This window comes from Schistocerca piceifrons, chromosome 11 (genome assembly GCF_021461385.2).
Source record: "Schistocerca piceifrons isolate TAMUIC-IGC-003096 chromosome 11, iqSchPice1.1, whole genome shotgun sequence".
Lineage (NCBI taxonomy): Eukaryota > Metazoa > Arthropoda > Insecta > Orthoptera > Acrididae > Schistocerca > Schistocerca piceifrons.
The window spans coordinates 125,225,064-125,252,393 of record NC_060148.1 but is presented as its reverse complement, the minus strand read 5'-3'; the positions used below and the strand labels follow the sequence as shown (position 1 = coordinate 125,252,393).

Sequence of the window (27,330 nt, the reverse complement as noted above, 5' to 3'; positions counted from 1 at the left end):
TCACAGATGGTTGAACTGTTCCTCAGTTTCCTACCTAAAAGTGGATTTTATTTTCAGTTATAAGTTTTGCTTTCCTCCTGGATCAGGGGCAAGGTGGTTGTGGTTGGAGCCTCTCTTTGTGTTTTCTATGCAAAGACCACTCTCTTATACCTCTGTTTATCCAGTTTTTACATTTGGCCTACCCTTTTATGCTTTCCACTGCATTTGTTGTAAATTCATCCTTTTATAGTTTCACTCCTCTCACTGTATCCACCCACTTTTAACAGACACTGTATCTTAGGTAAATAACTTTTGAATCACGGGACTGACCACCTCACCATTTAGTTGTCCCCCACATGCCCACATAAAAAGAGAGAGAGAGAGAGAGAGAGGGGGGGGGGGGGGGGGGGGGAGAGGTGGTTACCGTGTTCAGGCATTAACTTTGAGATGTTGGAAACAGTTCCACCTATACTTATTGGGTCAATATCACTGTTGCCTCTGCCAAATAAATGCTTTATCCTAACAGATTCTTGTTTAATTGGACTAGCAGGCATTAATTGTGTAACAGTGATAATAAATCTGCTCATAATTGCCAGCAATAATGTATTTTTCACAGTTCATCATATAGTTATTGTCATCTGTTGTTAAGGCAACCAGTGATATTAGCACACACAACTAATCATTCATAAGTGCAGCTGTGTAACTCATGTCTTTGAGCTAACATTACACCATTGTGAAATGTTATGGCACCTTTTCACTATTGAAAACTGTATATCACTTAAACAGCATGTACTAGCCTTTCTAAATTGATCACGGCTACTAATACTGCCTCCAACATCCAAAGTCATTTCACTAAAAATCAATCATCTCGAAGACAGTCTACTTCCCTTTTTCTCAGCCTCACTTAATTTATGATTTTGGTTCTGTTCAATGACATGATCTGGGTAGGATGTAACATGATGAGCACCTTGCACAAACACTCTTGTGACAAACAACTTCTCAATAAAGGTTTTAAATTTTATTCATTTTCCATAATACATCTGTATCACCAATGTAATAACAGAAACTCAGGCTGCTCACATGTATGTGTGCTACTTAATTCTGTGAACACAACTAGGCAATAACTGATACATGAATTAAGATCATACAAAGTCTTTCATCTTTTTTTCGTTCTACAACACAATATCTTTTTTAATGATAATTAAAGGCCGCTATCCCAATGACATCTGACAGCATGGCATGGCTATAAGCTTTGCGCATATGATGACCAGCTTTTAACAACACCATACCCTGTTACAGCAAGTCTGCCACTGTTGCTCTGGCGTTTTCAAACCCAATGCACAGTACACACTATTTCTAACATCAAACTGTACATATCACGAATAAACTCATTTTTGATATTATGACTTGATACTGTTTTTCCTTTGATATGAATATTACGTATTTTGTATATGAAGAGTACTTACCACAAACTGTGTATCAAACCATGTCATTGAAGGAAGGTAGAGCTGGCTAGGGATGTGCTATATTCTCTCACGAATATCAGCACATGAGCTACAGTATCATCATAGCTACTGGATCACTGTTAATGACATACACAGATTAAGAACTGTACCTACAAATGTCATTAATTCACATTTAATATGAAAATTGTACCAAAAAGATGTGCTTTTGGTAGGCAGTCATTGTGCCATAGCATTGAAACGATACATTTTTATAGATTTCAAGTTATAACACTTAATATATCAGCAACAGGAAGCCATTACCTATGAATATTGAGTTTCCTGTCATTGTATTATAACAAATGGTAACTAAAACAATACATTTTGAGGGGATCTTCTATTTGCTGGTGCTTCGAACCAACTTATATTCATACCATGTACTCAGTGAGAAATAAAACGCACCAAATATGATATTTAACGCCATTCAGCATGGTGGCTGCTTTTTTTCGGCTTGTGACATGTAGCAGTAACACATCTCATCAGCCACATTCCTGTCCTTGAGGCTAAAATCTAACACACTAAATTATTTATTTCATGATCTGCAACGTAATGGCACATTGAATACCATGCTGTAACCTCAGCAGCTTCTCATCCACATTAATTTTCACTTCTCTTGAGAGAAAGATGGTGGTTGTAGTGCCTGCCCAGTTGCCTTTCTCTGGGTCCAAAATCTTGAGAGCATCCCAGGGAATGCACTGATCGAACGAAAGGCTAGAGAAGTGATTATTGTCCAACATTTGCTTTGGTGATCACAGGGTGTGAATTTGTGGGTGCAAATATGACCTTTCCTTACTCATCATCTGCTGGGCTACTGCCCCCTCTAATAAATTTTACACTACCACTACTACTTCCATTCCTCCCAGAATGAGTCCTCCATCTTATGTCAGTTAGTCATTGACGGTGTCAAATGAATTGATAGTTTTATGTTACATAATGAGCCACCCCCACATCATGGTTGTTGAGCTGTACAAAAATAAGTTCATGTCTGGGTGGGAGGCCCGCTCCTTTTGGCTTTCCATGTTAAGTGTGGTCTTCCAGATTTCTTGCCTCTAATCTTGACGAATGGCTCACAGACTGTTGAAGTCGTACTTCATTTCCTCTTTGAAAGTGGATTTTATTCTCAAGTAGAACAGTTTAAACTACTGTGAGGTCAAAGTGGTTGGCATTAGGACATCTTCCATTGCTTGCTGGGCCTGGAGAACCCTTGATCATACTCCATTGCCAGCTCCCTCAGTCATCCCTCTTTTGTTCTGTTTTCACTGATTTTAGGGAGCAAGGAATGTGCATGTGTGTGTGTGTGTGTGTGTGTGTGTGTGTGTGTGTGTGTTTCTCCTATAGCTTGAGAAAGGAATTTCATTCCAAAAGCTAGCAAACAAACCTCTTGTTTGTGTATCTGTCAACAACGCAGCGCTTCTGCCTTTCGGTGAATCGTTCCTTTATTCCTAAATAATTCATTATTATTAACCAGAACTTTCCATGCATTATTATAGTTTTAAGTACATTAACATATAATTTACTGACTTTTTGAATTTTGTATTCTCTCTCTCTCTCTCTCTCTCTCTCTCTCTCTCTCTCTCTCTCTCACTCTCTGTGCTATGTTTTCAAGGTTTATTTCTTTTCCAGCATATTCATGTAGTTGCCGTCATTGTTGATACAAAGTTTGTAATTTTTTACTCAGTTTCTCAGCTCCTGTGTCAGAAGTCACAATTTTTCCAAATAAATCTTCACTTCCCATACAGTTAGTACGACACCTTGATACACCTAAAAATTGTTAAAGGGAACTATTAATGTTGGTTTGAGAGACAACAGCTTACTTCCAATTATTTCATGTTAGTAATGCTCAAACAAATATATGTAATTTCCTGTAAATGAAAAAAATAAATAAAAACATTGTACTTGTTACGACATTGAGTTTTTCTCAAAAGTGATGGATGGCTGCGGTGGTCTGCACTCTGTCATAAAAAGGTTCCATAATCCCTATTTCCGTTCAGCCTGCTCTGATCTCTCTATACTTGGGCTGTGGTCAGTCTGGTATGAATATATACATTTTGATGTCTGTTAGTTATTTCTCTTCTTAGTGTGTGATACGAATATAAATTGAAATCTTTCATGTATTTGTGCATAAGACCACATGTATACATAACAATATAACAATCCCCCCCCCCCCCCCGCACTCTGTCTCTCTCTGTCTCAGTTGGCATGCAACTTTTCGGTAGGAAAGTCATTAGAAAGCCAGCAATGAATAGATTTGATTGAGTGTTTCATGGAGACAAAGAAGAAGTGTGACTGTACTATCAACTCCTTGCTGACAGAGTAAAGTCTGGTGGTGTATCTGTGTACCACCTGTCTCAGCCCTATGCAATCTTTTCTTTTCTCTGTTTTAATATTACCATTATTAGTGTGAACAATTTCAACATAATTTAATCTCACTCTTCAATTATAGTGGTTGGGCATTTTTGTTTTCTGTTGACTCATTTTAATTAAACCAAAATATGGAGGTATGAACCAACATAATGCAGAGTGATTTACAACAAGAGGGAAATAATGGCGTAAAGAAAAATCTAAGGAAAATAAACATAGAGATAAAGATAAATACAGCAAGACTGAAGGACAAAGGTTGTAAGAAAGGGGCGTACTGCAGAGCAGGTGAACTCGTAGTCATTAATCTAATGATGAAATGGAAATTTGCATAAATGGAAGCTGTATTACAAGACAAGCAACACTGCATCCAAAGCATTGTGTCACCTTTTATTTCTTTTCTTCTCAATGTGTGCTGAAACTTAGTAAGTGGAATTTCTTTTACAATCCAGATACGGGTGTAGTATATTTTTGTTACATTTCTTTTGCAGGTCTGCCTGCACAAATTGCGTCTAAGTTCAAATGTGGAATGCCACGGTTTTGGCATAAAGTTTTAGATATGTGGATTGTCTATGCTGACAACATTGAAGGTAATTAATTTTTTAATCTATTTTTGCCTCTACTGTTTAATTTTACAAAGCTAAATGGCATAATTAACAGTTTTGACCCGTACCTGTGTATTTCACAGACACGATTGAAATTAATAAAATAGAGTGTACAGTTTTTGAATCAGATACTGTTGGACATTTAGGAGTAGAAGTTAAGGTAAAATGTTATCCTTTGAAGCTCATGTTGAAGAAGAAGAAGAAGAAGAAGAAGAAGAAGAAAACGTTAAATATGACTGTAGGGAGGAAACAAATGTAACTGGAATAAAATGTGATAGGTGGATCCATTGTAATTGAGAGAAATACCAAAGAAATTAATGTTATGAGTTACATGCTCCAGGAGTCACCTTGGATGATATATTATAATGATATTGAACTGATGTAGTTTACAGGATACTTACTTAATTGATATTTAACTTTGATTGCATGCTGACCATTTACAAAGGAATTCACATAATAGGATACACTATTTATCTTGATAAAACAAGTGTGTATGTAAAGCTGTTGCACTAAATATGCTACTAGTTTCTACAGGCTGACAATTATTGAACTATATGGGGGAGAAGAAAGAAAAAAAGGGGGTACAAACTATGGCATGCACACACATCATTGAACATGTAAACATCAATTCATATATTCAGATTTATGTTATGACATGTTCGATATGCCTGCCATCATTGGCGATGATGATGTGGTGCAGACGAATAGCGAAATTCCGCATGCCCTACTGAAGTGTCAGAACAAGGCTGTTGATGACCTGAACAGCTGTTTTCAGCTCAGCAATGGTTTTTGGGTTATTGTTATACACCTTGTCTTCAATATAATCCCAGAAAAAGGAGTTGCATGGGTTCAGATCCAGAGAATATGCGGTTCCCAGAGTGGTCCTCCAGGACATCAAACACTCTCCTGCTTCGGTGGGGTCAAGCTGCATCTTGCATGACCCACATCTTGTGGAAACCATTGTCACTTTGAATATTGGGGATGAAATCATCTTCCAAAACCTTCACGAAGTGTTCAGTGGTAAATGTGCCATCAAGGAATATTGCACTGATTATTCCGTGACAGGACACTGCACACCACACAGTCACCCATTGAGGGTGAAGAGGCTTCTTGACCGTGAAATGCAGATACTCTGTCTACCAAATGTGCCAATTTTGTTTATTGACAAACCTATCCAAATGAAAGTGTGCTTTATTACTAAACCACACCATACAGTGCATAATAGTCCATTTGTGCTCCTTGGCCAATCATACAGTCTGAACATCCTAAAGCAAACTGTTCAGAAGTTATGACAATCTCATTTCATGTAGTTCAATAATTGTACCCCTATAAACCAAAAGTCTTCTAAAGAATGGAAGGAATTTCCAGAAAGGAACTTCTTCAGCTTACTTTCAGATTTAACTTTGTTATATGTCACGCATTTAATATCATCGGGTAATGAAAGATTTTTTTAGGTGAATCATTCACTCCTTTCTATACTATAAAGTCAATTTTAATTAAGGTAATTTTTGCTATTATTTTGACTGGCTGTCGTTGCATATCCACAAGACATGTGGCTTGTAATAAAACAGACGTGGTCTCTCCATTGATAAAAGTTTCTGGATTAATTCCCCATTCAGATGTGGCAAGGGGGAGTGATCATGAGAAAAAGATTGAAGAGTCAACGAAAGGGTAATATTCTATGAATTGCAGTATGGAGTGTCTGAAGTCTATATGTGGCAGGCAAGTTAGGAAATCTGAAAAAGAAAATGCAAAGGGTCAGTGTAGATATAGTGTGATAGTGTGGGTCAGAGAAGTTAAATGGAAAGAAGGTGGGCATTTCTGGTTAGGTGAATAACTCATGAATAGAAAGGTGGGGCAGGGAGAGCTACTGTGAAAAGTTCAGCGATATGTTTTCTGTCATCAGAACTGAAAGCAACTCAGGTCCAACTAGGGAGAGAAAGAGAGAGATTTATATAAATATACATAATCATTTGTGACTGATGTCTGTAGTAGGGGAAGCAATAGAAAACAGTTACAGGAGAGAAAGATTAATTCAGTTCTGCTATAAAATTTAGCTAGTAGTAGAAAATACAGTGTTCAAAATTCACGAGAGGAGGAGGGGTACTTGGAAAAGACCTGGAGCATCGGAAAATTCTTGTTGGACTATGGTGTGGTTAGACAGATTCCAAAATCAGATAATGGTTTGTAAGGCTTATCTAGGAGCAGATAAAAAGTCAGATCACAGTTTAATAATGATGAAGAATAGACTGTAGTATAAGGGAGTCATTTAAAAGAATCACTGTTACTGAGTAATGATTATGTGCTTTTGAAGTTATCTAAAACAGCTGATACTATAATAATGAATACCACTATAGGCAGGTCAGTTGAAGGGGAATGGACATGTCTGATAAGAGCACCCATTGTGGAACAGAAAAATATAAAAGATACATAGGAGGGAACTGGGTAGAAAGTAAGGATAACAGAAGAAATATTTTCACTCATAGTTATATATAGTCTTTGCCTAGTTTCCAACAGAAATGTTCATCCTCAGACCATTGCCTGCATCAAAACATTCAATATTGATAAAAATATAAAATACATAAAGTTAAAATAAAAGTAGTTTTCAAGCTCTCTGTATGCACAGATCTCAGTAGTGCAATACCTCAGTTATGACAACTCTGCATCTTTTGTATTTGATTGTAACATACACTCCTGGAACTGGAAAAAAGAACACATTGACACCGGTGTGTCAGACCCACCATACTTGCTCCGGACACTGCAAGAGGGCTGTACAAGCAATGATCACACGCACGGCACAGCGGACACACCAGGAACCGCGGTGTTGGCCGTCGAATGGCGCTAGCTGCGCAGCATTTGTGCACCGCCGCCGTCAGTCTCAGCCAGTTTGCCGTGGCATACGGAGCTCCATCACAGTCTTTAACACTGGTAGCATGCCGCGACAGCGTGGACGTGAACCGTATGTGCAGTTGACGGACTTTGAGCGAGGGCGTATAGTGGGCATGCGGGAGGCCGGGTGGACGTACCGCTGAATTGCTCAACACGTGGGGCGTGAGGTCTCCACAGTACATCGATGTTGTCGCCAGTGATCGGCGGAAGGTGCACGTGCCCGTCGACCTAGGACCGGACCGCAGCGACGCACAGTTGCACGCCAAGACCGTAGGATCCTACGCAGTGCCGTAGGGGACCGTACCGCCACTTCCCAGCAAATTAGGGACACTGTTGCTCCTGGGGTATCAGCGAGGACCATTCGCAACCGTCTCCATGAAGCTGGGCTACAGTCCCGCACACCGTTAGGCCGTCTTCCGCTCACGCCCCAACATCGTGCAGCCCGCCTCCAGTGGTGTCGCGACAGGCGTGAATGGAGGGACGAATGGAGACGTGTCATCTTCAGCGATGAGAGTCGCTTCTGCCTTGGTGCCAATGATGGTCGTATGCGTGTTTGGCGCCGTGCAGGTGAGCGCCACAATCAGGACTGCATACGACCGAGGCACACAGGGCCAACACCCGGCATCATGGTGTGGGGAGCGATCTCCTACACTAGCCGTACACCACTGGTGATCGTCGAGGGGACACTGAATAGTGCACGGTACATCCAAACTGTCATCGAACCCATCGTTCTACCATTCCTAGACCGGCAATGGAACTTGCTGTTCCAACAGGACAATGCACGTCCGCATGTATCCCGTGCCACCCAACGTGCTCTAGAAGGTGTAAGTCAACTACCCTGGCCAGCAAGATCTCCGGATCTGTCCCCCATTGAGCATGTTTGGGACTGGATGAAGCGTCGTCTCACGCGGTCTGCACGTCCAGCACGAACGCTGGTCCAACTGAGGCGCCAGGTGGAAATGGCATGGCAAGCCATTCCACAGGACTACATCCAGCATCTCTACGATCGTCTCCATGGGAGAATAGCAGCCTGCATTGCTGCGAAAGGTGGATATACACTGTACTAGTGCCGACATTGTGCATGCTCTGTTGCCTGTGTCTATGTGCCTGTGGTTCTGTCAGTGTGATCATGTGATGTATCTGACCCCAGGAATGTGTCAATAAAGTTTCCCCTTCCTGGGACAATGAATTTACAGTGTTCTTATTTAAATTTCCAGGAGTGTAGATCAGGAACAATAAGGGCCTAAAACACTTCCTTGGGGAACACTGGATATTATTTATGTTCTACTCGATGGCTTTCCGTCTATTACTACAAATTGTGACATTTCTGACAGGAAATCACGAATCCAGTCGCACAACTGAGGTAATACTCCATCAGTTTGATTAGAAGATGCTTGTGAGGAACGGTGTCAAAAGACTTCTGGAAATCTAAAAATATAGAATTAATTTGACATCCCCTGTCGATAGTACTTATTACTTCATGAGTTTAAAGAGTTAGTTGTGTTTCACAAGAATGATATTTTCTGAATCCGTGCTGACTATATGTCAATAAATCATTTTCTTCGAGTTACTTCAGAATGTTCAAATACAGTATATGTCCTAAAACCCTGCTGCAAATTGACATTATGATATAGACCTGTAATTCAGTGCATTACTCCTACTTCCCGTTTTGGGTATTGGTGTGACTTGAGCAATTTTCCAGTCTTTAGGTACATATCTTTCTGTGAGCGAGTGGTTGTATCTAATTGCTAAATATGGAGCTATTTTATCAGCATACTCTGAAAGGAACTCTGGTAAACAATCTGGACCATAGGCCTTGCCTCTATTAAGTGATTTAAGCTGCTTTGTTACGCCTAGGATATCTACTTCTATGTTTCTCATCTTGGCAGTTGTTATTGATTGAAATTCAGGAATATTTACTTCATCTTCTTTGGTGAAGAAGTTTTGGAAAACCGTGTTTAATACTATGCTTTAGTGGCACTGTCATCAGTGACTTCACCATTGTTATTGCGCAGTGAAGATATTGACTGTGTCTTGCCACTGGTGTGCTTTATGTATGACCAGAATCTCTTTGGCTTTTCTGCCAGATTTCGAGACAGAATTTCATTGAGGAAATTATTAAAAGCATCTCGCATTGATGTACGTGCCATATTTCAAACTTCTGTAAAACTTTGCCAATCTTGGGGATTTTGTGTTCTTTTAAATTTGACATGCTATATTCGTTGCTTCTGCAACAACAGTCTGACCCGTTTTGTGTACCATGGGGGATCAATACCATCACTTATTAATTTATGTGGTATATATCTCTCAATTTCTGTTGATACTATCTCTTTGAAAACATTCCACAACTTTTCTACACTTACATGATCGGATCAGAAGGAGTGAAGACTGTCTCTTAAAAAGGTGTTAAGAGCATTTTTATCAGCTTTTTTAAATAGATATACTTTGCATTTCTTTTTGATGGTTGTAGGTGTTACGGTATTCAGCCTAGCAGCAACTGCTTTGTGGTCGCTAATTCCTGTATTCATCACAACACTCACTATCTATCCAGGATTATTTGTTGCTAAAAGGTCAAGTATGCTTTCACAACCATTTACACTTTGAGTGGGCTCATGAACTAATTTTTCAAAATAATTTTCTGAGAAAGCATTCACTACAATTTCGGATGATGTTTTATGCCTGCCGCTGGCTTTAAACTTATAATTTTTCCAGCATATTGAGGGCAGATTGAAGTCACCACCGACTATAAATGTATGAGTGGGGTACTTATTTGAAATGAGACTCAAGTTTCCTTTGAACTGTTTAGCAACTATGTCTTCTGAGTCGGGGGGTCGGTAAAACGATCCAGTTAATAGTTTATTCCAATTGTCAGGTATAACCTCTACCCATACTATTTCACATGAACTATCTACTTCAATTTCGCTACAAGGCAAACTACCTTTGACAGCAATAAATACTCCACCACCAACTGTGTTTAATCTATCCTTTCTGAACGCTGCTAGATCGTTTGAAAAAATTTAGGCTGAACCTATTTCCAGCTTTAACCAGATCTGTACCTACAACTATTTGAGCTTCAGTGCTTTCTATTAGGGCTTGGAACTCTGGTTCTTTCCCAACACAGGTACGACAATTTACAACTACAATACCAATCGTTTCTACAACTACCTTACTGTGTTTTACCTGCCCACTTTCTGACAGATGCCCCTTCTGTGGTTCCGTGAGACCCTCTAACCTAAAAAACCGCTCAGTCCATTCCACATAGCCCCCACTACCCGTGTAGTCGTCTCCTGACCTATTAAGCAGAACCCGGAAACCCACCACCCGATGGTGCAAGTCAAGGAATCTGCAGCCTACACGGTCACAGAACCGCCTGAGCCTCTGGTTCAGACCCTCCACTCAGCTCTGCACCAAAGGACAACAGTCAGTTCTATCAACAATGCTGCAGATGGTGAGCTCCACCTTAATCTTGGGAGCAAGACTGGCAGTCTTTACCATTTCCACTAGCCGCCCGAAACCAGACAGAATTTGATCCGATCCAAAGGGACACACGTCATTGGTACCGACATCAGCCACCACATGCAGTTGGCTGCACCCTGTACTCTTCATGTCATCTGGAAGCACCCGTTCCACATCTGGAATGACTCCCCCCGAATGCACACAGAGTGCACAGTGGCTTCCTTCACCTCCTTGGCAGCCATGTTCCTATGGGGCTCCATTACGCGCCTAACATTGGAGCTCCCAACTACCAGCAAACCCACCCTCTGTGAATTCCCAGACCTTGTGGGCCGAGAAGCTTCCTCTGGAATGGGGTGGACGACTGCATTCGGTTCAGAGACATCGTCAGCCACAGATAATGCCCGAAACCTGTTCACCAAACGAACCTGGGAGGTCCTACAATTGGCCCCATGGAAAGTTTTTTGCTGCCTGCTAGACTTTGGAATGATCTCCCACTTGACCACGGGTGAGGAGTCAACCTCAGTGCAGGTAGTGCCCGGGGAGGTCACTGCAGTGGTCCAATTGGAGGACATGTAGGATGTGCTCGACGTCCCTTGCATCCCCACATCCAAACCCCCTCAGTGACACCCCTTGGCAGCAGTCTCAAGCTGTGTGATGGAAGCCAACGCAGCCTGAAGCTGTGAGCGAGGGTCACCAGCTCAGCTCGAATATATATCTCTCTGTATCTGAAAGTCTAATAATACTTGGTACTTTATAAGTTTGCTACTCTCTCCTGTGGTACCTATAACCTTAACACCGGCCACTGACATATTTCCAGTTTGTGCCTGGTTATTTCAAGAAAAGCATTTGAAACAGTAGTTATTTGCATTCCTGTATCCAAAAGTACAAACATTTCCTGTCCATGTACTGCAATGGGAATGATGGTTTGCACCCTAGTATCCTCCCTCCGGTCTTCTTCATTTTCCCATAATAAATCCTTTCAACAGCAAGGCCTTGCTGTGATATCTGATCCATCTTTATAGTGAAAGTATTATCTGGAGGTTTCATTCTCCATTTCAACCATCCTGCTCTGCTTTCTCTCATAGCTCAATGACTACATATTCTGAGACTCATCCTCTTCTACAGTGTCATTTTGGTTATGCCCATCCACCATGGTATCAGAAACTTCCTCGCCTACTACATCTTCATTGTTTTCCTGATGGATTTTGGTTTTATTTTCTTTAGCTCAAATTGACACTACAAATTTTACTGTTAGAGTGTATATTTCTCACAGTTGTTCATCTTTCTCTGTTTACAATTCATCAGAATCATACATATCTTGCTAGTCTTAAAAGATGCTGTCTAATGATACTGATTTTGACCAATTTCTTGTTCTTCTTACCCCATCTGTTCTCTGAACAGTTTGCACAGGTTTAAAACAATTGCATCCACTTCTTTGTCAGGAAAAATGACCTCCTCATTGCAGCTGCTCAAATCTTCCTTGTTTTCCTGCAAATTTTCTAATCTATGTAGGATGTCTACGATAGTACGTCAGTTGTATAAATTCCAACAGTTTCGGGATACCTCATCTTTTTTCTGTCAGATCTCTTGTTTTCTTGGTTATGCATGACTGCTATCACTATTGCCTATTGAAATTGACATGGCTCTCTATTATTTGCAGGTTTGAGTCAGAATTTGTCTCTTCTATGGAAGTTGCTGAATTCTTAGCAGGCTGCTTCTCCAGCTGTTGAGCGTATTGAATGAAAGAGATAATCTCTTAATATGCATGCATGTCAGTATCATCCTTCCCCTTACTGCCTTCCTCTTCCTTCATGATTTATCTTCATCGCAATTCATCGACTTGTTAACTAATATCTATGCAGATCTTAATTTTCCAGTTCATCTTGCACCCTGTTACCAGTTAAGTTTCCCCTTCCTGGTGGTATCAATCTCCTCAGCCTTCTCTAACTGTTCCTCTCATCATATTTGTTTGTGGCTGATTGTTATTAGCTCATTCAGGGACATTCCTGAATCCTCTTCGATTGCGAGTTTTGCGCTCTATATTCTCGCTCTCCACTTTTCCAGAAAGTCTTCAAAATTATGATCGTTACATCCTACATGTTGTTGTTGTTGTTGTTGTTGTTGTTGTGGTCTTCAGTCCTGAGACTGGTTTGATGCAGCTCTCCATGCTACTCTATCCTGTGCAAGCTTCTTCATCTCCCAGTATCTAGTGCAACCTACATCCTTCTGAATCTGCTTAGTGTATTCATCTCTTGGTCTCCCTCTACGATTTTTACCCTCCACACCGCCCTCCAATGCTAAATTTGTGATTCCTTGATGCCTCAAAACATGTCCTACCAACCGATCCCTTCTTCTAGGCAAGTTGTGCCACAAACTTCTCTTCTCCCCAATCCTATTCAATACCTCCTCATTAGTTACGTGATCTACCCACCTTATATTCAGCATTCTTCTGTAGCACCACATTTCGAAAGCTTCTATTCTCTTCTTGTCCAAACTAGTTATCGTCCATGTTTCACTTCCATACATGGCTACACTCCATACAAATACTTTCAGAAACGACTTCCTGACACTTCAATCTATACTCGATGTTAACAAATTCCTCTTCTTGAGAAACGCTTTCCTTGCCATTGCCAGTCTACATTTTATATCCTCTCTACTTCGACCATCATCGGTTATTTTACTCCCTAAATAGCAAAACTCCTTTACTACTTTAAGTGTCTCATTTCCTAATCTAATTCCCTCAGCATCACCCGACTTAATTTGACTACATTCCATTATCCTCGTTTTGCTTTTGTTGATGTTCATCTTATACCCTCCTTTCAAGACACTGTCCATTCCGTTCAACTGCTCTTCCAAGTCCTTTGCTGTCTCTGACAGAATTACAATGTCATCGGCAAACCTCAAAGTTTTTACTTCTTCTCCATGAATTTTAATACCTACTCTGAATTTTTCTTTTGTTTCCTTTACTGCTTGCTCAATATACAGATTGAATAACATCGGGGAGAGGCTACAACCCTGTCTTACTCCTTTCCCAACCACTGCTTCCCTTTCATGCCCCTCGACTCTTACAACTGCCATCTGGTTTCTGTACAAACTGTAAATAGCCATTTGCTCCCTGTATTTTACCCCTGCCACCTTCAGAATTTGAAAGAGAGTATTCCAGTTAACATCCTACATATGGCTTGGAATCGGCTGGCAGCTTCTTCTCGAGTTCTCAGGCTATCTCAGATTTGGCCCTTCTGCTTTTTAAATACGCCAAGCTCTTAAACTCTGATTCGCAACATTCCTTCATAGATCCTCATCCATGTTTTGGCATTCTGGCGATGATAAGCTCTCACCACAATTGGACTTGTTTCTGGACAGACTAAAACTATTCCAGAAACTTACTCTTAAATACAGAGAATGGAAAATTCTCCACATCCAAATTCAGTCCCCATCACTTAGCATTTCCTGCTAACAAATTAATTACTTAATTTGTCCTTTCTCTGCCTGACATTGTGGGTAACACATACAGCAAGGTGGCGCAGTGGTTAGCGCACTGGACTCGCATTCAGGAGGACGGCGGTTCAATCCCCCCTCTGTTCATCCTGATTTAGGTTTTCCATGATTTCCCTAAATCACTCCAGGCAAATGCCAGGATGGTTCCTTTGAAAGGGCATGGCTGACATCCTTCCCCATCCTTCCCTAATGCGATGAGACCGATGACCTTGCTGTCTGGTCTCCTCCCCAAACAACCCAACCCAACATACAGTTTTTGATGAAGTCGGTAGGATGCCAACCTCCCTGTTTTTTCTGAGGGCCAAACTTACCCTCTTTACTTAAAATCCCAGAATTCTTTGTTACAAATGGTATGTAACTACTCGGTGTCTGATTCTGTACCTGCAAATGTACCAATTCCATCTCAGTATGAATTGTTGGGGATTCTTGCTATTGAATGCAAGAATCCATGTTCTCTAGTATACTCTTCATTGTGTTGCATAATGCTTCCAGTCTGGCTTGTCTTTCGTCCAAAATTTCAGTCCTAACTGTGGGTTCAGTAACTTGCAGCAGTCCTTCTATAACAGGTTCTACCTCTCCTTCTACTCTCTAAGTTTCCAAATCAAATCTTTCTTTGATATTGGCAATTTTTGTCTGAATTTTAGTTACATTAGTCTTCATATTGTTTACCAGTTGGCTTACGTCAGTTATGCATCTCCAAATTTGTATCAATCTTGCCTGAAAGATTTCAATCCAAATTGGATATCATGGGCCCTGTTTTGATATACTCGGTTTTCAGTTGAATATCAATTTTATCTTTCAGTTTAGTCATCTTTGTTTTCTTTTCTGTCAATTTTGTATCCAGGCCAGTATTTATTTTACACTCTAATTGCATCATAGTAGTCTTCATGTTAGTTTCCAGCTGGTTTGCTTTATTTTTGAAACCTACACTCACATTGTTCATATCGGTGGTAATACCTGTAGCCATATCGTTATTCGAGTCACTATATGATTTAACAAAGTCACTAAATCAACACCGATATCCATCTGCATCACCTCCACTGTCACATATGGTTCAGTTTTAATTTTTACTTGACTGAAATCCTGTTCCATTTTTATAATCAGCGTAAATATTCTTAATGGATTGTCTAATCCATGTATGTCATTACATCCACTAGCAAAAAATATTTCTGTTGGCACTGCTGGTAACACTATGCAAGAACTGTCTTCTAAATTGTTGTTCTGTCTTACACTGCCTTCTGACATCTTGTGATCGAAAGGCAATTCCTCGTCTGGTACATTAGGACCTGACATCATCTTGTGCTGCTCTCATTTGTGCCTATCTAAAATTTTCATGCAGTGAAGTACAAACTGTACACATAATGTTCACCTGTACAACTGTTCTAAATGTTTGGTTTCCTATTATTATACAGGTTATCGCATGGACTTAACAATTTTCTACCTGTTTTACAATGCTAAAATTACAAAACTGAAGGTTATGTAAATTACCATTTTACTGCAGCAATTCACAAATTTTAAAAATCCTGTCACGCAGTTGACAGGTGCAATGGTATAAAAATTATTTGCTAATATAATTAAATTTGGGGTGCCAACAGTTGAAACCTGAATTACAAACCCAAATCACATTGCTTGTGCGTTATTATTCTAATGTCACTTCCATCCCTGTAATGTCAAGTGCAACTGACTCTCTTTACCCCTAGTGTCACCACTCGACTTTATCACTCACATTGACAAAATTTAGTGAATGATTCCAATTTTACTGTGGTAACTTTGCTGGAATTGGCAGCCATGTACTACTTCTACACCAGCATATTTGGAAAAATTTTTTGCTGCCATGACTGGTCACGTGGGATTCGTTCATATAACTGCTGGCTGCCAAGAAGCTGGCAGCTTTCTACTAGCTATTATGCTGTCACTTCACTCAGTTGAGCATTAGTGAAACACTACACACAATGTTCACCTGTTCTCAAACACAATTACTAAACAATAAACAATCCTAGGTAGAACACTGCCTTACATTTCATACAAAGTCACACTTCCTATCGATTTAGAATCCCAGTTGGCGGCCATAACAGCAGACAGCCTAAGCAAATTTTGAAGAGAGCATTGATCACTTACCAAGAGATATCCCGTGTGGAGAACTAACTAATTCAATGAAGATCGGTCTCCAGCTCTAGAGGAGCAAATTTTGTTTCCCGTTTGAATTAAATTTAACAACTTTAGATGAGTCACTTGCAAGAATGAAATTTTATTTCTCTGTAAACTCAGAACTGAAATTTTAATATTCTTAGCACACTTGCTACTGTTGTTGTTGTTGTGGTCTTCAGTCCTGAGACTGGTATGATGCAGCTCTCCATGCTACTCTAACCTGTGCAAGCTCCTTCATCTCCCAGTACTTACTGCAACCTACATCCTTCTGAATCTGCTTATTGTATTCATCTCTTGGTCTCCCTCTACAATTTTTACCCTCCACACTACCCTCCAATGCTAAATTTGTGATCCCTTGATGCCTCAGAACATGTCCTATCAACTGGTCCCTTCTTCTTTTCAAGTTGTGCCACAAACTCCTCTTCTCCCCTATTCTATTCAATACCTCCTCATTAGTCATGTGATCTACCCATCTAATCTTCAGCATTCTTGTGTAGCACCACATTTCAAAAACTTTTATTCTCTTCTTGTCCAAACTATTTATCGTCCAAGTTTCACTTTTATGCATGGCTACACTCCATACAAATACTTTCAGAAAAAACTTCCTGACACTTAAATTTCTACTTGATGTTAACAAATTTCTCTTCTTCAGAAACACTTTCCTTGCCATTGCCAGTCTACATTTTATATGCTCTCTACTTCAACCGTCATCAGTTATTTTGCTCCACAAATAGCAAAACTCCTTTACTACTTTAAGTGTCTCATTTCCTAATCTAATTCCCTCAGCATCACCCGACTTAATTTGACTACATTCCATTATCCTCATTTTGCTTTTGTTGGTGTTCATCTTATATCCTCCTTTCAAGACACTGTCCATTCTGTTCAACTCCTCTTCCAAGTCCTTTGATGTTTCTGACAGAATTACAATGTCATCAGCAAACCTCAAAGTTTTTGTTTCTTCTCCATGGATTTTAATACCTATTCCGAATTTTTCTTTTGTTTCCTTTACTGCTTGCTCAATATACAGATTGAATAATGTCAGGGAGAGGTTACAAACCTGTCTCACTCCCTTCCCAAATGCTGCTTCCCTTTCATGCACCTCGGCTCTTATAACTGCCATCTGGTTTCTGTACAAATTGTAAATAGCCTTTTGTTCCCTGTATTTTACCTCTGCCACCTTTAGAATTTGAAAGAGAGTATTCCAGTCAACATTGTCAAAAGCTTTCTCTAAGTCTACAAATGCTAGAAACGTAGGTTTTCCTTTCCTTAATCTATTTTCTAAGATACGTCGTATAGGGTTAGTATTGCCTCACGTGTTCCAACATTTCTATGGAATCCAAACTGATCTTCCCCGAGGTCAGCTTCTACCAATTTTTCCATTCGTCTGAAAAAAATTTGTGTTAGTATTTTGCAGCTGTGACTTATTAAACTGATAGTTCGGTAATTTTCACATCTGTCAACACCTGCTTTCTTTGGGATTGGAATTATTATATTCTTCTTGAAGTCTGAGGATATTTCACCTGTCTCATACATCTTGCTCACCAGATGGTAGAGTTTTGTCATGACTGGCTCTCTTAAGGCTGTCAGTAGTTCCAATGGAATGTCATCTACTCCCAGGGCCTTGTTTCGACTCAGGTCTTTCAGTGCTCTGTCAAACTCTTCACGCAGTATCATATCTCCCATTTCATTTTCATCTACAACCTCTTCCGTTTCCATAATATTGTCCTCAAGTACATTGCCCTTGTATAGACCCTCTATATACTCCTTCCACCTTTCTGCTTTTCCTTGTTTGCTTAGAACTGGGCCTCCATCTGAACCCTTGATATTCATACAAGTGGCTCTCTTTTCTCCAAAGGCCTCTTTAATTTTCCTGTAGGCAGTATCTATCTTACCCCTAATGAGATAAGCCTCTACATCCTTACATTTGTCCTCTAGCCATCCCTGCTTAGCCATTTTGCACTTCCTGTCAACCTCATTTTTGAGACGTTTGTATTCCTTTTTGCGTGCTTCATTTACTGCATTTTTGTATTTTCTCCTTTCATCAATTAAATTCAATATTTCTTCTGTTACCCAAGGATTTCTACTAGCCTTCGTCTTTTTACCTACTTGATCCTCTGCTGCCTTCACTATTTCATCCCTCATAGCTACCCATTCTTCTCCTACTGTATTTCTTTCCCCCATTCCAGTCAATTTCTTCCTTATGCTCTCCCTGAAACTCCGTACAAGCTCTGGTTTAGTCAGTTTATCCAGGTCCCATCTCCTTAGATCCCAACATTTTGCAGTTTCTTCAGTTTTAATCTGCAGTTCATGACGAATAGATTGTGGTCAGAGTCCACATCTGTCCCTGGAAATGTCTTCCAATTTAAAACCTGGTTCCTAAATCTCTGTCTTACCATTATATAATCTATCTGATACCTTCTAGTATCTCCAGGATTCTTCCATTTATACAACCTTCTTTTATGATTCTTGAACCAATTCTACCAGACAGCTTCCTCTTTCATTTCTTACCCCAATTCATATTCACCTACTATGTTTCCTTCTCTTCCTTTTCCTACTCTCGAATTCCAGTAACTCATGACTATTAAATTTTCATCTCCCTTCACTACCTGAATAATTTCTTTTATCTCATCATACATTTCATCAATTTCTTCATCATCTGCAGAGCTAGTTGGCATATAAACTTGTACTACTGTAGTAGGCATGGGCTTCGTGTCTATCTTGGCGACAACAGTGCCTTCGCTGTGCTGTTTGTAGTAGCTTACCCGCATTCCTGTTGCTTTATTCATTATTAAACCTACTCCCGCATTACCCCTATTTGATTTTGTATTTATAACCCTGTATTCACCTGACCAAAAGTCTTGTTCCTCCTGCCACCAAACTTCACTAATTCCCACTATATCTAACTTTAACCTATCCATTTCCCTTTTTAAATTTTCTAACCTACCTGCCCGATTAATGGATCTGACATTCCACGCTCCGATCCGTAGAATGCCAGTTTTCTTTCTCCTGATAACGACATCCTCCTGAGTAGTCCCCGCCCGGAGATCCGAATGGGGGACTATTTTACCTCCGGAATATTTTACCCAAGAGGACGCAATCATCATTTATCTATACAGCAAAGCTGCATGCCCTCGGGAAAAAATTACGGCCGTAGTTTCCCCTTGCTTTCAGCCATTCACAGTACCAGCACAGCAAGGCCGTTTTGGTTAGTGTTACAAGGCCAGATCAGTCCATCATCCAGACTGTTGCCCCTACAACTACTGAAAAGGGTGCTGCCCCTCTTCAGGAACCACACATTTGTCTGGCCTCTCAACAGATACCCCTCCATTGTGGTTGCACCTATGGTATGGCCATCTGTATTGCTGAGGCACACAAGCCTTCCCACACCAACAGCAAGGTCCATGGTTCATGGAATAATATTGTTGACTGAAATGAACTGAATTTATTTTGACTTTAAGTATTTCTTTGCAAGAACTTTTGTAATTCAGTGACAGATAATTTTAAACAAATGACCTATAAACAGGTGACCCTATTGTCTTTGCACTAATACTGCTGCTCTAAAGTAGCATACAGCATCATAATGTAACATTGGATAAGACGACAAGTTTTTTGCTTTATACTGTGCTACAAGAAAACTTGAATAGTAATACTGATATTTAAATTCAATTTACTTTAAGAAAGAGGAATGCTGCTTAAGGCAAAATAACTTTACAAGAATTCCAATAACTAGTTCCATATTACTACTAAATTGATCAAAAATTGAAATTATTGACTGGTAGTTTTCTGCATAGATTTGAAATAATTTTCAGATTATAAAAATTATTAACAAAAGTCTCATAACTTTCCTTCTTTTGTTACAAATTGAGATGCCATGGTGGCAGGATGATGTCTTCATGTCTCTATTCTGGTAGCCATTGTTAATGCTTTCCTTTGTGCATTTCTACACCATTACACATTGGTTTGGCACATGCAAATTTACCATCAGTTCAGTTAGACATTCCTGCAAATCAAGTATTTACATAACTGAGACAATTTTCCTATGATCCAACCCAGCTATCTTCAGTCTTGATACCACTAACATTTAAATAAATGCTATAGGAACTGTTACACAGAATGGCTCTCTCTCATGTTCACACATATGCATCTACCACAACTCTCCAATGTCTGACCACTGACCAATCCCCACCTTTGTTTGTGCTTTTTGCACATTGCCCTGCCCATGTGCAAGGCCACTCAACCATAATGCTTGTACCTGTTTGCTTCCACACTGGATGCAACAGCAACTCTTCTTTGTCAGCATAACAGATCATGTACCATTTTGAGCTCTTCGAATGGTCAACTGTATCAGGCAGGTCACTTACCTACGTTGAGGTGACCAACTTAATCCAACAACTCCTCTCCCTCCCCCTCCCATTTTTCTCCTGTGTTGGCATTTAAGTGCTCCCTCCGCTGCCACCACCACCACTACCACCACCACCACCACCACCACCACCACCACCACCACCACCACCACCTCTCCCCTCGTAGGGAAGTACTATGTTGTCTGGTAGGGGTGTTCTAATGGAATAGCTCTAGTCCAGACTTTCCCCCCAATCTCATGGATTCACTGCAATGGTCACTACACAATGATTTTTATCGTAGTGGCCACTTTCCAAAGTTCCTGATACTTCTTCGTCAGCATAACAGATCATGTACCATTTGGATATCTTTGAATGGTCAACTGGCACTTGCATATTTCTGCTACCACTTCATGCCCTCTCTGTCATATAGCACCAATGATGTTCTGAGTGACGTGTCCTAACCTATCGTCTGCTTTCCAGGAACTGCTATTCCCATTTCTACAGGCCCTTACTGCCACCGGGCAGTGGTTGACCAAAGACACTGCAGCAACAATTCAGGATCATTTAAGGGCACTGCGTGTCTCAAGTGACATCATTCAGAGACCACACTCATCAGTTTGAAGTGACTGCACACAAGCCTCACAGTCTAATTAAGCACAGCAAGGAGGAATGCTGGGAGCACCATATATGCACCTTGGGAATGTATGTCTTAATTCTCTGTGTACAGACCAAGCTCCATAGTCTTCTGGGCCTCCAATGATTAACAACTGGTGTCAGTTCTTGCTGAACGCCTTGCAACCCATTCTGTATCAGCATCTGTGAGCTCTAGCTCTTCTTACCCAACTACCTTATGACTGCATAATGGGAAAGTTGAAGATATATCCCTATTGTTCACCCTCACCACTCAGAATCATATAAAAATCTTTCACTGACTGTGAACTTCCCAATTCTAACCAGACAAAACCCCACATCCATCAACATCTACTGGCCAATTAGCCTCACCAACATGCTCTGCAAATTGGTTGAAAAGATTATAGCACGATGGTTTTTGTTGAGTTTTCCGTTGTCCCCTGTCAGTGTAATTTCTGGAAGGGACAATCCACAAATGACCATTTGATTAGATGGGAAGCAGCAGTCAGAAACGCTTTTTTTAATGCCAACTCCTCATTGCAGTCTTCTTTTTATGTACGTAAGGTGTAGGACACCACTTGGAATCATCACATTTTACTTACTGTCCATAACAGGTGATTTTGGGGGCTCCATATTGATTTTTTTTGTTGGTTTGTTCATGTCAGGGTTGATATATCACTCAGCTTCCCACAGATTTAAGAGAACAGTGTCCTTCAGGGCTCCATGCTGAGTGTGACACTCTTCCTCATTGCTGTCATTAGGCTAGTCGCGTCTGTCAGACCAGTGGTGTGCGCTGTATGTTAATGGTTTTTGCATTTGGTGTAATTCACAATGTGTCGCCTTGGCCAATCACCAGCTCCATGTGGCTCCGCTTTGAACTTTTCCTGTAGCTTCCAGTTCTCTCCCGAGGAAACACTGTTTGTACACTCAGGTGGTTTTGAATTGAATTTTATTTGATCCTGTAACATTACATTGTGTACAGTAAATGTACATATAATATAGGACATGTCAAAATATTAACATTCTTTATCACTTAGTTTTCTACAGCTTTAGCTTACATTTTTACATCACTGATAATGAATAACAATATATACAAATTTAATGGCATAAGTATTCTGCAACACTGTAAAACTCTTTTTCAATGAGATAGTCTTTAAGTTTCTTTGGAAAGTCTTTGTGAAGTACACTATCTTGCAGGTTTTTGGGCAGACTTCTTAGTAGTCTGATACCAGAGTACTGGGGTCCTTTTTAGCATTGCCAGTCGGTGGGGTATGCTCCGTACTTCGTTCTTCCTTCTTGTATTGTGGGTGTGTACACTAGCATTTGTAATCCAGTCCTCACTACCTTTTGTGATGTACATTATTGTTTTGTATATATAAAATGATGAAAAAGTTAAGATACCTAAATTCTTGAAACAGTTTCTGCACGTTTCAGAGGTCTTTCTTCTTAAAATGGTCCTAATTGCTTTTTTTTTTGTCAAGTGAACACTCATTTTGTCTCTTGTTTGTTTGAGTTTCCCCACACAGTCACTCCATACTGTAAGTATGCTTCGAAAAGTCCATGGTACACTGTACACAGAATGTTCTTGTCTGAATACTGTGATAGCTGCATCATTAAGAATATGACAGAGCTCAGTTTCTTACAGACATTATTAATATGTTTTTTCCATTTCAGTTCATTATCCACAAGAAAACCTAAGAATCTAGCAGATTCTCCTTCTTCCAGCCGTGTTCCATCAACCTCTAAATCCATGTCTACAGCCTTTTCCTTGTTTTTAAACACTGCATACATAGTCTTTTTTAGATTTATACCCAGTTCATTTTCCAACAGCCATTGAGCTGTGACATTTGCAGATATGTATGCTCTTCTCTCAAGCTGTTCCATATTTTGGTCACTATTTAGTATTGTCATGTCATCAGCATACAATATTTTCTTTTCTTCCTCCTCAACACCTATATCATTAACAAACACATTAAATAACAATGGCCCCATTACCGAACCCTGGGGCACTCCATATTTGATGGATTTGGTTTCTGATTGGTATGAGTTTCCTAATGATATATACTGCTTGTGGTTGCACAAGTATGATTTTATCCATTCACCTGGTTGCCCCCAAATGCCATAGTTGCTTAATTTTTGTATCAGCATTTCATGGTCTGTGGTGTCAAATGCCTTTGAAAGATCCAGAAACATTGCAGAGACAACCTTTTTCTCATCTAAGGACTGTAAAATGTATTCTGTTAGACTGGCAATTGCTGATTCTGTAGATTTACCCTTTCTGAAACCATGTTGTGATGGTATGAGAATGTTATGTTTGTCCAAATAGTTAACTAATCTGGTATACATAAGCATTTCTAGGATTTTTGAGTAACCTGATATCAGTGAAACTGGTCTGTAGTTGTTGGGATCATCCTTATACCCTTTCTTGTACACTGGCACTACCTTGGTTATCTTCAGTTTTCTGCAAAAATTGCATCTCTGAAAGAACAGTTTGCTATGTTCAGCAGTGGTGTTATTATCTCCTCACATACCAGCTTTATTACATGATTTGATATTTCATCATCACCAGCTGATTTCTTGGACTTCAGTTTCTGTATAGTTTTCCACAATTCATCTTCCGTGACTGGTCTTAAGAACATAGTCCTGCATGATCTTTTTTGGTACCTTAATACCCTTCTGTTTTTGACTATTTCTTTCAAATTTTAAGTTTTCTACTACACTGATATAGTTATTATTCAGTATGTTTGCCATTTCCATACCATCTGTGATCACTGTGTTGTCTATTTTAATTCACCTAATACCTTCCTCTTTGTTTGACCCATCTTTTTTCTTTCTTTCAGCATTGATTGCATTCCAAGCTGCCTTTGCCTTGTTTTTTGAGTTCACTATAGTGGTGTCAATTGCTCTTGCTTTGGCTTCTCTTATTGTTTTTCTATACTTCTTTTTTAACATTTTATAGTTTTCAGCTTTACCCATTCATCTCACATCCTGAAGCTTCCTTCCCTGTTCTAGCGTTTCACTGGTAATCCACTGTGTTTAATCTTGCTGCCTTTCTTGTCTCTTTACTTTGGGAAATGCTACATTAAAATTGTACTTAATTGTTGAATTACCAGTTGGAATATGCCTGGAGCGAGGCTCTCTGATGGGAGTTCCTAACACTGTAAGAATGTGTATTCCATATTTTCCTGCATCCCTGTTGATGTTGAACCTCAGATGCACACATTTTCCCTCCCTATCAAAAAATCAGTAATAAGAATTCTGTCTGGACGAAAATGCTTTAACATCTTGGGCTAAGTGACTACATTAACTATAAACTGTATTGTCAGACTGTTGTAGGTGAATATTTTGTTGATAATTATGTTCTAACTTATGTTTATCTATGATGTTATCATGTTCAAAAAGAATGTTTCAGGAGTGCTACAAACTTAAATTCCATTCTAATCCAAATTAATTAATCACATATTATGTTAACCATAAGATTACTGTTTTAGTAAAACAGAAAGTATCTGCAACATGAGTCAGCCCAAAACTTCACAAATTGTTAAGATATTGTGTACTTTTGATCTAGAAGGGAGAGAGTGTACATGAAGTCTTGTATTGTAAACAAATAGCATTTTAGAGCTACCGTAAACAACAACGAGTTAAAAAATTATTCAGTCCCACCCAGTAAACACTCAAATTATGTAGTCACAAAGAAACTTAAAATTATGTCAGGTGAAGCAGGAAACTGTAGGAAAACTAATGAAGTGACAACAATGTATCAGTGAGTGGGAAACATGAACACTCACAGATTGTTTTTATGTATTATTAATAATATAAAGTGTTGAATCCAGAAAATTATCCCTGGAAGGAAATTGTATAGAAAAACCAAAAAAGTGAGCTCAAAATGACATGAAAAAATTTAATCAGTGAATCTGTTTAGTGCTAGTTCAATGCCAGCCCCTGCTATTGTGAAAGGAGAAGCATGTTGTTGGCTGACAATCATAACAAAATGTGAACATGCACAAAGTTTTTCACTCTTGTAATGGACTATATGCTGCATAGTACACTAATTAGCAAAATAACATGGGGTTTGATGACAACAAGTCCTAAAATAATAAAAGTAGCTTGAAATGAGATTTACACTCTGCACTGACTTGTTAGGATATGAATGCCACAAAACGGATGGACTGGCTGTAGTGGAGTAGTGGTTATTAATTCACCATGATACTCACCCACCTTTTCATTCCTCTTTCATCTCTCAAATAACCGATGACATTTCTACTGGATGAATAGCCTACCACATCACTGTGCCTTCACATTTCGTTCCATTTATCCAGTGCATCAGTTTATCAAATGACTGAATGATCTTACAGTTTTTTAAAGTCATCTTCCTTGTCTCTGTAAATATTTGTAATCATGCAAAGGGCAGGTAATACATGATTTTATGCATGACTGTTACATGCTTGGTGCAAGAGTGCGGACATGCAGAATGTGGAGAAATGTATTTCCTATTTACACACATGTGAAAGGTCTGAATGTATCTCTCAACTAGAATATCAGTGGGATCTGATGGGATAAATGAGCAAAAAGTGAATGGAACAAGAGGGTAGAAGTAGGCAGAGGACATTTGTAACAGAAATTGGGGCTGTGTACGATGGCGGTCACCATTTTTGATTGCTCCAGCTTTAGTAGTGTCTGTAGCTATTATGTATCTGTATGCTCCTTAACACACCATCTGTGTGATAGTAGATTGTCGTCACCCGTAGTTATTAACAAATTATTGAACTAAAAGCTTTCCCCGTCTGTATTTTTAATTTATTTTAAAATGTTTTGTATGTATCATTATTTGTGATGATGTAATGTAGGCGACTGATTTATGTTTGAATGCAGTTGATTTGCATTTTTTAATTATTTAATTATTTTTACAGGCTGTGAAAAGCAACAGAGTACAAAGTGCAGATGACAAGAAAAAATGTGAGATGTTGAACAATCCAGGGGCAGTATCACCAAAAAGCATAAGAAATGCAGTCAACTCAAAACAAAAGAAAGAATTAGTTGACAGAAATGTAAAGAAAAGTAAAAAAGAATGACAGTCATCTCTACCTGGCTCAGACAAAGATGTGAATAGTGATTCTTTAGATGGCAATAACTGTCTAAATAATAAATTTGAAAACCCAATTCATTTTAGAAATTCAGAAAGGAGAGTTCTAAAGAGTAGAAACAAACAAATCAGTGAACAAAAAGGAGGTTCTAATGATATAATGTATGAGAACAAGAATGATGGTGTTTGTAAGAATGAAGTTTCTTGTAGTATCCAATCAAGTAATAAAATAAATTATGGAAAATTAAAGCCAAATAGTACAGTCTCAGTACTAGGCAAAGATAGTAAAGAATCCACCAATGATGAAAATAGTAAGTGCACCACCGAGAAAACTGAAAATATGAAAACAAGTGATATGAGCAATGATTTTACAGGTAAGATGATTATTTCAGTATCCCAATTTAAAGAATGTAAAACGTACACTGGTGTCCAAAATTAAAGCAGCAAACTGTTATGTCCCCAACCTGTGTCCAGTTCACAACATAATCATACAAACTGTCAAACAGATGTCCGTACGATCATGTTCTACATATAAGATGGCATTCCAGTCAACTGACAACTGTGCCAATGGTGATGTCAGGGCACCTATCAAAAAAGGTAGTGTCTGCCAGGTAGCCCAACAGCCACAATAGCTTTGTACACAGTCACAGATGGTGCAGAGAAGATGTTTACCAGACACTCTGCAGTGGTGGGCCATAGAAAGAAGGGAAACAGGACAGCAGGAAACCGATTTGGACCAATGGCATAATGTGAATCGTTCTGTCATTTCTCGGATTTGCTGACAGTTTATAGAAACCAAAACTGTATCCCAAAGACCAGGGCATGGCCGACCATGTGTGACT

General features: G+C 39.5%; 1 protein-coding gene across 1 annotated transcript in view; it reads left to right on the top strand.

The window, feature by feature from the left end:
- LOC124720283 overlaps window positions 1-26,651 on the top strand; it is a 198,243-nt gene extending 171,592 nt beyond the window's left edge. Inside the window, exons 8-9 of the mRNA XM_047245594.1 lie at window positions 4,331-4,429; window positions 26,316-26,651. The gene's annotated coding sequence lies outside the window, so the exon portion shown is untranslated. The remainder of the gene's footprint in view (window positions 1-4,330; window positions 4,430-26,315) is intronic.
- Window positions 26,652-27,330: the final 679 nt, after the last annotated feature.